The sequence below is a fragment of the Pantherophis guttatus genome, chromosome 15, assembly GCF_059756535.1.
Source record: "Pantherophis guttatus breed Tessera chromosome 15, ASM5975653v1, whole genome shotgun sequence".
Classification (NCBI taxonomy): domain Eukaryota; kingdom Metazoa; phylum Chordata; class Lepidosauria; order Squamata; family Colubridae; genus Pantherophis; species Pantherophis guttatus.
The window spans coordinates 4,875,569-4,890,167 of NC_142077.1; the positions used below are offsets into that span (position 1 = coordinate 4,875,569).

At 45.3% G+C, this 14,599-nt stretch overlaps 1 long non-coding RNA gene across 1 annotated transcript in view; it reads left to right on the forward strand.

Moving 5' to 3' along the window:
* The window catches only part of LOC148111866 (uncharacterized), a 37,517-nt gene extending 29,634 nt beyond the window's left edge, over positions 1–7,883 (forward strand). Inside the window, exons 3-4 of the long non-coding RNA XR_015729928.1 lie at positions 5,473–5,637; positions 7,707–7,883. This is a non-coding gene — a long non-coding RNA (uncharacterized LOC148111866). The remainder of the gene's footprint in view (positions 1–5,472; positions 5,638–7,706) is intronic.
* Positions 7,884–14,599: the final 6,716 nt, after the last annotated feature.

Here is a 14,599-nt window from a genome sequence, read left to right on the forward strand (position 1 = left end):
TGCCCCATCCCAAACGGCTGTCTCTGTTCCAGAAACCCCGTACCCGGATTCAAGCTAAGCCTTTCTGAAAACTCCAGGGTGGAAAGGTTGAAAAAGAGCCAAGTTCTGGAGAAATCTACTTGGGCGCGACCTGAGATGACTCACTGGGCCGCTGAGCTCAAGCTGGTGCTGCGTGCAAGTCATCCCTTCGCCTCCAAAATTAAACAAGGGTAGGGCAAAACCTCCCCTCCCTTTGAGGGGGAGAGCAGCAGCAGGGCAAGCCGGGTGAACGTCAACGATTGTTATAAGAATGTGTGCGATTGCGGTGACTCCGTTCCTCGGAAAACAACAAAACAACAACACCCATCACCCAAGGGTCTATAGAGAAGAGTCTCATTTCTTTTCTTTTTTTTTTTAATCTTCAAAATAATCCCTTGTAAGGTTGCCTGAGCCAAGAATGATGATTGGATTACACCAGATTTTCTCCCCCCCCACCCCCGGTAATAAATATAATAATAGCTCGATATAAATTCAGCGATCTGTGTGGCTTCCAACCAACAATTCTGATTTTTCTCCCCCATCATCCACAAGTTTTAAGACCCTGCTGGCGTTTTGGCCACCTAAAACTTTCCGTTCCTTTTGCCGAGCTCCTTCTCGAGGGCATTCCTTTTACTTTTGATCTTTATACGTTCTTTTTCACCCAAAGTCTTTTATTCAGTCCCCTTTATCTCTTCCCACCCCTCACCCCCCACTATTCTGAGGGGCCAGAAGGAGAATCCGTGCATCAGATTCCCTTCCCTCCATTTCAATGAGTCAAAGATGGGGCGAGAATGCAAGCGGGAAGAGCATTGAAGCTCCCCCGGCACCAGGCGTCTCACGTAAGCGAGCCAAGCTGCATATCAAACCAGGGAAGAAGAAGAAGAAGAAGAAGAAGAAGAAGAAGAAGAAGGAGAAGGAGAAGGAGAAGGAGAAGGAGAAGGAGAAGGAGAAGGAGAAGGAGAAGGAGAAGAAGAAGAAGAAGAAGAAGAAGAAGAAGAAGAAGAAGACCCAGCAACCCTGAGCCCCTTTTCCAATTCTATCCTTCACCTCCTCCCAATGGGCAATGCAATTTATTTACCCCCCCAGAATCAACCACAGCAATTGAAAGATGCCTGGACTTCAACTCCCAGAATTCCCCGGCTGGCTGGGGAATTGTGGGAGTTGAAGTCCACGCATCTTAATGCTGCCGAGGTTGAAAAGCACCGCCTAGAGCCGCGATGGCGAACCTAGGGCACGCCTGCCAGAGGTGGCACGCAGAGCCCGCTCTGTGGGCACGCATGCCGTCGGCAGCTGCTCTTCTGGTTTCTGGCGTGCACATCTGCACCGGCCAGCTGGTCTTTAGGGGCGCTGGAGTGCCGGAAAACAGCCCGAAAAATGGCCTGAAAATGGCCCCAAAACAGGCATGTGCGCAGGTTTCTGGCGTGCATACATGCACGCACGTCCCTGTTTGGGCACTCGGTGCTGAAAAGGTTCGCCATGGCTGTCCTAGAGCAGGGCTCTGCAGCCTTAAACGCTCAAAGAGCCATTTGGACCCGTTTCCCACAGAAAAGAAAACACCGGGAGCCACAAAACTTGGGTGGGCGTGGCCAACTCGACGTCGCTCACTTCCACCAGTCACATGACTCCCTCTCTGTATCTCCGTGTCTCTCTCTCTCTCCCGCTCTCTCTGTATCTCTCTCTCTCTCTCTCCTGCTCTCTCTGTATCTCTCTGTCTCTCTCTCTCTCTCCCGCTCTCTCTGTATCTCTCTGTGTGTCTCTCTCTCTCCCGCTCTCTCTGTATCTCTCTCTCTCTCTCTCCTGCTCTCTCTGTATCTCTCTGTCTCTCTCTCTCTCTCCCGCGCTCTCTGTATCTCTGTGTGTGTCTCTCTCTCTCCCGCTCTCTCTGTATCTCTGTGTCTCTCTCTCCTGCTCTCTCTGTATCTCTCTGTCTCTCTCTCTCTCTCCTGCTCTCTCTGTGTGTCTCTCTCTCTCCCGCTCTCTCTGTATCTCTCTCTCTCTCTCTCCTGCTCTCTCTGTATCTCTCTGTCTCTCTCTCTCTCTCCCGCTCTCTCTGTATCTCTCTGTGTGTCTCTCTCTCTCCCGCTCTCTCTGTATCTCTCTCTCTCTCTCTCCTGCTCTCTCTGTATCTCTCTGTCTCTCTCTCTCTCTCCCGCGCTCTCTGTATCTCTGTGTGTGTCTCTCTCTCTCCCGCTCTCTCTGTATCTCTGTGTCTCTCTCTCCTGCTCTCTCTGTATCTCTCTGTCTCTCTCTCTCTCTCCTGCTCTCTCTGTATCTCTCTCTCTCTCTCTCCTGCTCTCTCTGTATCTCTGTCTCTCTCTCTCTCTCCCGCGCTCTCTGTATCTCTGTGTGTGTCTCTCTCTCTCCCGCTCTCTCTGTATCTGTGTCTCTCTCTCTCTCCCGCTCTCTCTGTATCTCTCTGTCTCTCTCTCCTGCTCTCTCTATATCTCTCTGTGTCTCTCTTTCTCCCGCTCTCTCTGTATCTCTCTGTGTCTCTCTCTCTCTCCCGCTCTCTCTGTATCTCTCTGTCTCTCTCTCTCTCTCCCGCTCTCTCTGTATCTCTGTGTCTCTCTCTCTCTCCCGCTCTCTCTGTATCTCTCTGTCTCTCTCTCCCGCTCTCTCTGTATCTCTCTGTCTCTGCCCCAGCCGCTTCTCCATCCCCCGCCGTTGCCCTTACCTTTTCAGGCCAGGCGAGGAGTGAGGGGAGGGCGAGGGGCGGGCCCAGCCAGTGGTGGGATCACCTAACAGGGAGCCACAGCAGAGGTCCCAAAGAGCCGCATGCAGCTCCAGAGCCGCAGGTTGCTGACACCTGGCCTAGAGCAACAGTTCGACCTCAGAGAAATTAGGCTCCGTGCCTCTCGCCAGCCTCTGTACCAATTTACACCCATCTTACTTTTTCGCCAGCCTCGATTCGGATTCTGGCACTTTGAAGACTTCCGGGGAACGAAGTAGTTTGGCTCGCTCTTTAAACATCGTTACCAGACAGTGTTAGAGTACACTGACAAAATCCAGCACTGTCTAGTAAGATGTCCACAGAGGACCACGATCCGGTAGTTGTCGGAGGAACGAGTTGGAGAGGAAAAAGTCAGTTGCTCGTAAAACGCCAGCGTTCCACGGCGCCTTCCTTTACAGCTGTAAAAAAATTCATATCGATTCGTCCGAGACAGTAAAGGAAGAACAGGTGGAAGACTCAAGAGAGGCGGGGTTCGAGTAACAAAGGGAAGGATTTCGAAGAAAACAAAATCAAGACGAAATCTGCAATGCAGATTCGGGGCGGTGGGTTTCAACATTTAACGAATCTTCCCCATCAAGGTTGTTCGGGAGGTGGCCTGGTTTCTGGAGAAAATTTCAGGAGACATTTTTGGCCAAATTAAGCTGTTGTGAACAGTAAGCAGCTTAAGCAAGGGGTGTGCATCTGTGTGTGTTCTGTGGGTACAAATATGTATAAAAATAGATGGGCCACTTTTCAGCAAGAGCCCTCTTTCTTTAGTATCTGCCAGGTATGTGCAAACACCCCTATAATACTGAAATATCTTGTGGGCACAGCTAAGCTGAAAAGATACGGATGGGAACGTGGTTATTAGGCAGCTGATGCAGGCACGTTCCCAAAATTTGGGGTTGCTCCGCTTGCTAACATGCTAGTGCAGAGCATCAGTTGGCCGCCTGAGTTGAGAAAGGAAAGCCAATTGTGTGGGGCAGCTTTACACCGAAGTAAACCCCACCAAGGGGATTCTTCATAGGGACTACATCCTAAAGATGGCGAGAGCTTCAAATCTTGGCTCAAAGATTACGTTCTCGCTCCAAACACCACGTCTTTAGAGAGAAAAAGAAAAGAATATATTTTTTTCTTCTTCCTGAATCCGCACCATTTCCTTGCCTGTTTCCTCTCCTTCTTCTCCAGTTTTGGCCACAAACGGATCCGTTTTTTCCTCTCTCTCCCAAAGCGGGGTCCACGTTGAAGGCGAGACGGCATCAACATCTTTACCAGGCAGTATTAGAAACAGATAAAACATCCAACGCTGCCCAGTAAGATGCCAATGGCTTCTCAAAATGGATATGCTGGCTGGCTGGCTGGCTGGCTGGCTGGCTGGAAGGAAGGAAGGAAGGAAGGAAGGAAGGAAGGAAGGAAGGCAGGCAGGCAAGAAGAAAATATTTCCAAAATATCAGCCAGAGGGTGGGAATTTCCCCCTCTTCCTCTCCCTGGTTTGATACCAGGGTAGGCGCCAAGCGAAGCTGTAGGGAAGTAGAAAGAAACGGCAGCAAACCTGAAAATATTCGGGGTGGAATCCTACTTTTCGATCACAAGCCATGTAGGTTTCATTGGGTAGTCGGAGCCCAAAACCCGAATTTTTAAACTACACCTGGTTTGCGCGCTCTTCCAGATGGGAGTTTGCGTAATCCTAGTTTAAAATCCAAAAGGATAGATAGCCCAAGATGTTAAACTGCTAAACCAGGATTTACAAGCTACAGTGGCTCCAGAGCTAAGACAGGCCTTTGAGGGGGGGGAAAAAACAAACAAACTACGTTCTAGTTCATTGTGATATCTGAACGAGAGGTTGATTACGCCAAAAGCTTGAAACTGGACCAATAAAACTCAGTTCAGCTCAAATGAAGCACTGCCAGCTTTTCTTTTTTTGAGGGGGGAGAGGGGGGAGAAAATCTATTGGTTTTTATTTCCATCGCTACCACGCATTGGAGGCCAGGGAAAAACGCCAAAGCAAGAGAGGGCTCCTTCAGCCGGAGCTGGCACAGCAAAGCTCGCTCTTCGAAATGCAAAACGTACGATTTTGGGGAGGAAAAAAACCCACAAACACACACACACACACACACACACACCCTGCATCATTTGCAAACCCGGTTGCAAATCGACGGAAAACCCACGCAAGAGATTCATCCCGTTAAAAAATTGCGCTTTGCAATAATAGGAATTTACGCTGCTAACTTTATTACACAAGGTCAATTTTTAATTTCTGTTTCTCTCGCCACCCTCCCTTTTCTCCTTCCCGGCTCTCTCCTGATGGAGCCAGTGCTGGTCTTCGCTTCCAGTAGAAGGAAAAATAGGAGGGGAAAAACCCCCAAAATCAAACAGAGCAATTGGCCTAAAGGTCCATCTTTTTAAAAAAAAAAAAAAGGAGCAGAGACCAAGCCATTACGAAGTTTCTCTCTCCGCTTGGCAAGATTTTTGGAAAAACAAATTGCCGTGTCGAGTGGACAAATTACACAGGCAAGGTTTTGAAGTCTGATTCCAATATTTCTCTCCCTTTTTCTCTCCCTTTGCAGGTGTGTGTTTGTGTGTAATGTAATGTAAATTAATTTTACATTAGTTAAGGTCACAAATACTTCTGCTAGATTAGTCACTGGAAGGAAGAAAGGTGGTTTTCTCTCTCTCTCTCTTTTTAAGCGATTAAACTCCACTTTTTTCAAAGTTTGCCTGAAGGAGTGTCTATTTGCTTTCAGAAACCCAGATCACAAGAGAAAAATTCCCGCATTGTCTTAAAAGGAATTAAAGAGACTTCCGCAGCCGAGGGAAAATTATTTCGACAAATGACAGGCAATCCTCAGCTTACAACCACAATGGATCCCCCACAAATTGATGTTTGTTAAGTGAGAAATTGGTGAAGGGTGAGTTTGGCCCCGTTTTACGACTTTTCTCTCCCCGCATTTCTTAAGCGAATCACCGCGGTTCTTAAAACGAGTAACCCGGTGGTTGAGTGAATCTGGTTTCCCCATTTGACTTCGCTGGTTAGAATTTCGCCAAACCGGATCGCGTGACTCGGGGACGCTGCGACCGTCGTAAATGTGAGTCAGGGGGTCAAACATCCCAATGTAAATCACGCGACTACGGGGGATGCTGCAACGGTCGTTAAGCGTGAAAAATGGTCATTTTTTTTCAGTGCCGTTGTAACTTCCACAAGGGTCACTAGATGAAATGTGGTAAGTCGAGGACTGCCTTTGGCTCTTCGTGGACTCATCCTGACAGAGGGCAGGAAACCCCAAAATACAAACCGAAACTCAAAAGACACCAAAATCCGCCAGATTTTTTTTTTTTCCTCTCCAACTACAAGACTTAGCAAAAGCTAAATTTATTCAACTATGGGAGCCAGGAACAATCAATCTCTGCCTCTGAACATGTAAAATGTTGGTAATAATGTAATTTGGACACATGCTTCCAAGGGGCATCTAAATTCTTAAAATTCTGCATTTGAGAACTGGCTCTGGGCTGCCCATCAAGGATCCTTTCCTTATATTATCATTACTGCTGTTGTTCCTATTCCTATTCCTATTCCTATTCCTATTCCTATTCTTATCATCATCATCATCATCATCATCATTCTTTGTATACGGTCCCTCCAAGGAAGAAAGATGCCCCATTTGATAGCATTAAAGTGGGCAGGATCTCCAATTGAAACCAAATCCTTGGTCGGCAACTAGCGTGCTGACTGACCACTTTGGCAAAAAAAAAAAAAAAAAAACCCTGAGAAATGGGCCAATTCCATACCGTGTTTTCCCAAAAATAAGACCGGGTTCTTATATTATTATTTTTTTGCTCCAAATGACCTTATTATAACCTTATTTTCTGGTTTGGTCTTATTTGGGGGAAAATACGGTACTAAATGCATCCATCTGGCTGAATCTTAACTGGGGCTTATTTTGGGGGTAGGGCTTATATTACGAATATCCTGAAAAATCATGCTAGGACTTATTTTCTGGTTAGGTCTTATTTTGGGGGGAAATACAGTACTAAATGCACCCATCTAGCTGACAATCTTAACTGGGGCTTATTTTGGGGGTAGGGCTTATATTACGAGTATCCTGGAAAAAATCATGCTAGGATTTATTTTCCAGTTGGGTCCTATTTTCGGGGAAACAGGGTAATTAGCATTCTTCCAAATCTGTTGCTTTCAGGCATGGGAACTTTTAGTGCTAGGGGAAGAATTATTATTAGGCGGTGGCTATTATTCAGAAGTCTCTGCTGGGTTGACCAGTAGAGCCCTTCAAGGTGTAAATCCTACTGAGTAATAGAGATTACTTCCTGGAAAAAAAAAAGGACAAAGGAAACTAAACTGCCTCCTTTGCGATTGCTCAACAGCCCTTCTATGTCAGCGGGGCCTAGCGATATTTTCCTTTTATTGTTGCTAAACCACGATTGTTCCATTTCTTCTTCTCAGCCCACCTTCATACAAAGGGACCCATTCAGTCTTTTTTTACGTGACCGCTTCAATAAATGTCAGATCAAAACTCAGATCGAGAGCCAATTCTGGCAAACCGGAGCCTAGGATGATAACAATGCTTCGTTTGCATGAAAATACCCAAGTAAATTTTCTATTTTGAATGCCTTTCCTTTCCAAGCAGCGGGTTTAAAATGCACTTTCTCTCTCGCTCTCGCTCTCTAAGCAAGCATTCGGAAGCTCATTTCAAAATCGGCACGGTGGGGGTTTGCAAAATTTGGACAGGTGCAAAGCCGTCTTTGCAATCTTTGTGACTACTCGGTTTTACCTCTCTATTCCTTTGATTTGCAGGGATCCAGAAAACATTTCCCAAATCCTAAAAAGAGGTCTAGATAATGCCTACATTAAGATACATAAGGAAGAAGGAAATTCTCTCTTTGTGCATTTATTTGGCCACCAGGATATTTTCTTTGCTGACAACTAATTGGGGCCATCTCTACTTCTTTCCCCTCTGATTATTAGGTAGCTGTCAAAAAAAAAGAAAGGAAGAAAGGAAGAAAGAAAGAAAGGAAGAAAGAAAGAAAGAAAGAAAGAAAGAAAGAAAGAAAGAAAGAAAGAAAGAAAGAAAAGAAATTGAATCCAGTTGACAAACCAGGAAGCTTTCATTTAATCCATACAAAATAAACTGTTGCCTTTTTATCTCCCACGCCTGAACTGTTCCCTGCCAAACCAGCATTTGTGGATTGCAAAAGAAAGAAAAACAGAAATAATGAGGGGTTTAAACCAATGGCTGTTTTCTGGCTTTTTTTAAAAAAAGGAAAAAAAAATCTCTATTTTAACAGCTTGTTTTGTTTTTGTTGCCAGTGATCTTCTGAAAGTCTGCAATGGAAAGCAGCAAAAAAACAAAACAAAAAACGATTTAGACAAAGCCCAGAAGACGGTGGCAAATAATTGCATTGCCAGAGACTAAATCTCTGAATTGGCGCCTTTGTTTCCAGACTTTTAAGCAGAATGGGCCAGGATTTGCCTTTCCAAAGGGCGGAGTCTGGAGGACAAGGTTACCTGGAAGCTCCACCCCTTCTCCCTAAGCCACACCCCTACCTTTCTAAAGTAAGCAGATCAGAATGATTTGGGATACCATTAAGGAAGGGGTGGGGGGGGAATCTGTTTCTGAAAACTGACTCTACCCCAGATGTTGCTTTTCTGGGCAGGTGGGCCTGTTTGCAATTTGGAGGGGGGGCATTTCTCATCAAACTGGTCCCCCCATGGCTGCAGAAAGGACCCCCCCCTACTTTCCAAATTAAGGCCTTTTTGTTTGTTTGTTTGTTTCTCCATCAAAGAGTCTGAGCTCTGAATGCAAGAGCTGGAGAAATCTCTGGGACTGCGTTCTCAGTTGTGATTTTGTGCCTTCGGATAACAAAAGTTAAAGACCAAATCCAAAAGGCTTTTGCCCCTTAGATAAGGGACCCCTTTTTTTCTGCATGGGGCAAATGGAAAAGACGCCAAGAGTCAAAAATCTCAGATTTGGATAAGCTGGAAGGAGTTTTTTGCCTTTCAATCCAAGGGAAAAGCCGATGGAGGTTTTATAGGATTGCTCGCTCTTGAAAAAGACCTTTGCTGATTATCCAAAGCTTGGGATGCAAACTTCCTACCGATTTTGATTACAAAATGATGGCTAATTTTCATAATGTTTGGCTTTAAACGATCTATGCCAATATGATTGGGGAATAGTTCTCCCAACTTCTATTTGCAGAGATTAATATTAAAGGTTTTGAATAATTTCCATGTAAACTGTGATCTTCCTTCCTTCCTTCCTTCCTTCCCTCTTTCCTTATTCCCTATAACTTCTTCCCTTTGTTTCTTTTCTCTTCCCTCTCCCTCCCTCCCTCCTTCCTTCCTTCCCCTTTCCTTATTCCCTATAACTTCTTCACTTTGTTTCCTCTTCCTTCTCTCTCTCCCTTTTTTCTTCCTTCCTTCCTTCCCTCTTTCCTTCTTCCCTATAACTTCTTCCCTTTGTTTCTTTTCTCTTCCCTCTCCCTCCCTCCCACCTTCCTTCCTTCCTTCCCCTTTCCTTATTCCCTATAACTTCTTCACTTTGTTTCCTCTTCCTTCTCTCTCCCTTTTTCCTTCCTTCCTTCCTTCCTTCCTTCCTTCCTTCCTTCCTTTCCTCTTTCCTTCTTCCATATAACTTCTTCCCTTTGTTTCTTTTCTCTTCCCTCCCTTCTCCCTTCTCCCTCCCTCCCTCCCTTCCTTCCCTCTTTCCTTCTTCCCTATAACTTCTTCCCTTTGTATCTTTTCTCTTCCCTCCCTCCTCTCTCCTTCCTTCCTTCCTTCCTTCCTTCCTTCCTTCCTTCCTTCCTTCCTTCCGCCACATGCTATTAGGAAGTTCACAAAAGGTAGCATTTGGGTGCTCAAAGTAAACACGCCTCCGCTATTTATCATTCCACAGGTGGCAAAAAGCACAATTTGACAAGAAATCAGCCAGCTTCTACCATATGACAACACCATTTCTATCACTTTTCTCAAAGATCTTTTTTTGGGGGGGGGATCATTCTGTATTTTGATTGGCTTGTTTGGATCCCTCTTCAGCACCCCACAACCATCTTCCCACATGGGTCCTCCTCTTTACCAACACATTCGGACCCGTAAGCCTGAGTTAAAATAAGATAGCAGTCTTCCGATCTCTCAGGGGCGGCCACAAAGAAGAGGGAGTCAAGCTATTCTCCAAAGCACCTGAAGGCAGGACAAGAAGCAATCAAGGAGAGAAGCAACCTAGAACTAAGAATAAAGTTCCTGCCAGTTAGAACTATTAACCAGTGGAAGGACTTGTCTTCAGAAGTTAAGGACCTGCAACTTCTACATTCACAGGTAGTCCTCGCCTTACGACCATCAGAATTTCCGTTGCTAAGTAGAGCAACTTGCCTCCGGGAGTTGTGAATGCTCCATCACTGGAGGCTTTTATAAGAAGAGATTGTCACATGTCTGGAATGGTATCAGGTCCTCCTGCCTGAGCAGGGGGTTGGACTAGAAGACCTCCAGGGTCCCTCCCAACTCTGTTCTTCTATTAAACCACCCATCATTCAGATCTCCGCCATTGTTGTTTCTCTTAACTTCTGCCCACAGGGCCCACAGACTCTCCCACCCCAAGGGCAAAGGGAACATTAAACCAGCTTTTCCATGTTACAACTCTCTTGGGCCGAGATTACCAGCGGGAGGAACGCCACGTTCCAAAGCATGTACTCTGGAGGCCGTTTCCTGAACCGCCAACAGGCTCATGAGCCATTAAAAAAAAAACACCCACATAGTTACTGCTCAAAGGGGCTGCCGGTGGGAAGGCAGAAAAAACAAAAAAACAAAAAACCCCTCTTTAAAGCAAAGTGGCAACCGGGGAGCCCCTTTAAGAAATGCTCCGGCCTCAATTTTCTCCTAAAGTTCAAACGGGGGCCCCACTTTCTTAAAGTTGGCCCTTCTGCAGAGGCAAAGGGGGAAAAAAGAAAGAAAGAAAGAAAGGAAGGAAGGAAGGAAGGAAGGAAGGAAGGAAGGAAGGAAGGAAGGAAGGGTGGGTTGGAATCACGCCCCCAGCAAGGCAAGGAAACAGCACCCTGCCTTTGTTGCAGGTAACAAACGTTGACAAAAAAGGGGGGGGGTTGTCTTTGTTTGCTTTTTTTTTTAAGCCAACAAAGAACGCCCCCCCCCCTTTTTTTTGCCAGCGTTCTGGAAGCACATAATTTCCAGACATTAAGTTAGCCACAGAATCAAATCTACCTGCACTGTTGTCCAGGTGACGAGTCTTTGGTTAATCATCACCCCTTTGGGCCAATGCTTGAGCCGGAGGCAAGGAGGCAAAAGGGAAGTGGGAGCAGACAATGAAAAGATTGAGAAGAGGGGGTAACTTCTCTTTCTTTCTTTCTTTCTTTCTTTCTTTCTTTCTTTCTTTCTTTCTTTTTCTTTCTTTCTTTCTTTCTCTTTCTTTCTTTCTTTCCTTCCTTCCTTCTTACCTCCCTTTTTCTCCTTCTCTATTTTCCTCTATTTTTTCTCCTCCCTTCCTCCCTCCCTTTTTCTCCATCCTTCCTTCCTCCCTCTCTCTCCTTCCTCCTTCTCTATTTTCCTCCCTCCCTCCTTCTCTATCTTCCATCCTTTTCTTTCTTTCTTTCTTTCTTTCTTTCTTTCTTTCTTTCTTTCTTTCTTTCCGGCCTTCCTTCCTTCCTTCTTCCTTCCCTTTTTCTCCTTCCTTCCTTCCTCTGTCCCCTTCCTCCTTCTCTATTTTCCTCCCGCCTTCTCTATCTTCCTTCCTCCCTCCCTCCCTCCCTCCTTCTTTCTTTCCTGCCTTTCTTCCTTCCTTCTTCCCTCACACCCTTCCTCCCACCCTCCCCTCCCTCCTTCTCTATTTCCTTCCTTCCTTCGTTCGTTCCTTCTTCCCTCCCTTTTTCTCCTTCCTTCTTCCCTCTCTCCCCTTCCTCCTTCTCTAATTTCCTCCCTCCCTCCTTCTTTATCTTCCTCCCTCCCTCCCTCCCTCCCTCTTTCTTTCTCTTTCCTGCCTTTCTTCCTTCTTCCCTCCCTCCCTCCCCTCCCTCCTTCTCTATTTTCCTTCCTTCCTTCCTTCCTTCCTTCCTTCCTTCCTTCCTTCCTTCCTTCCTTCCTTCCCTACCTTTTTCTCCTTCTTTCCTCCCTCTCTCCCCTTCCTCCTTCTCTAATTTCCTCCCTCCCTCCCTCCTTCTCTATCTTCCTTCCTCCCTCCCTCCTGTTCTGAGCCCCCTTTTCTGGAGTAGCACACACACCGCGTTCCCAGTGGCTCTTACAAAGACATATATCCATAATCTTCCAAACTGGGAATGCTGTGCTACTGGTTTCTGATCCAGGTTGCTCCAGGCCTCGAAAGGAATGTGAGCCAAGAGGCTAGGAAAGGGAAACGAAAAACACACACACAAAAAAAACCTCACCACTCACTTCTAACTTGTTAGTTAACCTGCCCGGCTAAGTCTTAATCAATAGCCAAAGAGGCCAAGAAGAACAAAGAATGAGAAAAGAAACCTCTTATCTGGAAGCGTCATCAAATAAATAGCTTCTGGAGTAGAAAGGGACAGGTTGGCCTTGTTTGCTTGTGGTTTTGAGGGGGGAGCTGAAAGCTCTTTCCCCCTTGCTGATGCATGCTTCGGTGATAGCATCTTTGCCCGTTTAGATTTACAAAAAAAAAAAAGCTTTATTGAGAAAGGGAAGGGGTGGAAATTTCAATGACCTCTCGAAGCCTTTCTGGGAGACTCTCCTTGAGCACTGAAGAGGTTAAAAAACCAAGCCTCTTCTTTTCTGTATTTTGTATCAACAAGATACAGATGAACCCCCCCCTCCCTAAAAAAATCATAAAACTCCTGCGGCTTTCCTATATCCCTCAAATTCTTCCCCAAACTTCTTATTAACTACTTTTGCTGCCGTGTCTAGCGTGAGGCTCCAAATTTAAGCCTACCAATTTGGGCTTGGCGGTTGCCTTTTTTTTTCTTCTTCTTCTTTCAAACTTCATGAAACAAGGCCCTTCACGGAACAGACTGGGGACTTTAAGAAGAAAAAGTTCTAAAACCAACGTATGGAGCCCGTCAGAGGTCTTTCGCAGACTTCATTCGGCCCTTCAAACAATTGGGGAGCACTTTGGTCAGCAAGGAGACAAAACTGACTTTTTTTTATCATTGCCTCCCTCTCTCTCTCTCTCCCTCTCTCTCTCTTTTTAAAATTATGATTCCATTTCAAAGTTTCTTTTGAATGGCGACCGCTCGGTTGACTTACTTACTGGCAAAGTAAGTTTTCCTTTTTTTTTTTTTTAAACAGAGCAAGTCTCGGCTTTGGAGTCTTAAAAAACCTGCCATTTTTTCCTCGGCACCTGCTTGGCACGAAACCGGGTTTCGTGCCAGAGGACCTAAACATAAACCTCCTAAACAAGATGGGGATCGGCCTGGCAAAAGTTGCCGCTTTTTTTAACAGCTTCCTGAAGTTGTCTGTTTGGTTGGGAGAAGTGAACCCGGAGGGCAAATCTAACCCAGGCGATAAAAAAGATTTTCCCCATTAAATACAGAAAATACGGGGCGAAATCCATCCAGCAACCGATCCTGCAGGGATTGGCTTACATGCTTAATTTTACTTCTCATTTTTAGGGTAGGTTGCTCAAACTTTTTCAACAAGGAAACGAGCAGAGGCAGGACAGAAAAAAAAAAAACCCCAAGGATTCTTATAATCCAATGAATATATGGAAGAATTTCCTCCTTTCTGGTGGCTTGGGGAGGAGTGGCTGCGCTCAACGGTCCTGAAGACCTCGCAGAAGCCAAGAGGTTCGGATTCGATATTAGTTTTATTCCAAATGCCGAGAACATCTGGAAGGGAGAATTAATAGTGTGGGCACCATCCAAACCGCTTGATAAAAATTATTAAGAGCCTTGGTAGTACAGTGGTCTAAGGCACCCTATTATTAAGCTGGTTATTAAGACCAGCTGCCTGCAATTACTGCAGGTTCGAATCTCGCCAAGGCTCAAGGTTGACTCAGCCTTCCATCCTTTCTAAGGTAGGTGAAATGAGGACCCAGTTTGTGGGGGCAATAAACTGACTTTGTATAAATATATACAAAAGGATGAAGGCTATTGCTTAATGCATTGTAAGCCACCCTGAGTCTCCGGAGAAGGGCGGCATATAAATCAAATTAAAAAAAAAAAAAAATTAAGGGAAGACATCAAGATGGAAACGTGCCTGGCACACATTCAAATCTTTACTGGTTCACCAATATTACAAGCCACCATTGAATAAGTTGCACAAAGTCCCGGATCACCCAGTAAAACGATAAATAGGGCGCATAAGGGCACATAAAACCCGTAAGGAGGTACATAAACCAGACATCTCTCTCGTTTCGATCAAACAAACAAACAAACACTGTTCACTTCGGAGGCCTGGCTGAAATGACTGGCTAAGGAGCATTAAATTTCAAGGGTCTTGTAAATCTTATTTTGCCCCTCAATCCTCCTCTCTTAATTGCTAACATTTATTTTTCTGCTTAATTTCTCTTTTTAACAGCCACTATTCTCAAAACGCTTTGAAAAGACGGCAACCTGCGTCTGAGTTGCCTTTCTGTTTGTTAAGTAAACTGGGGAAGTCTGAAAGATCTGTTTATTTATGAGTTTACTTGGGTTTTTTTTGTTTATTTTAAGAAAAGTTATTTTTTTAAAAAAAATAATCCGAAAGGCAGATTCATGTTGAGTCTGAAGCTCAAGAGGGCAATTAAAATTAACTTTTTTTTTTAAACGAGGAAAAATTTGGCTCTCGACGTGATTTGAGGCCACTCATACTGACCTCTGTAATTCTCCTAGCTGGGGGCACATCTGGACTTGTGAACAGCTGCACAATGCAAGTCCCCCTAACAAAAACTTCGCTAACTCAAAACT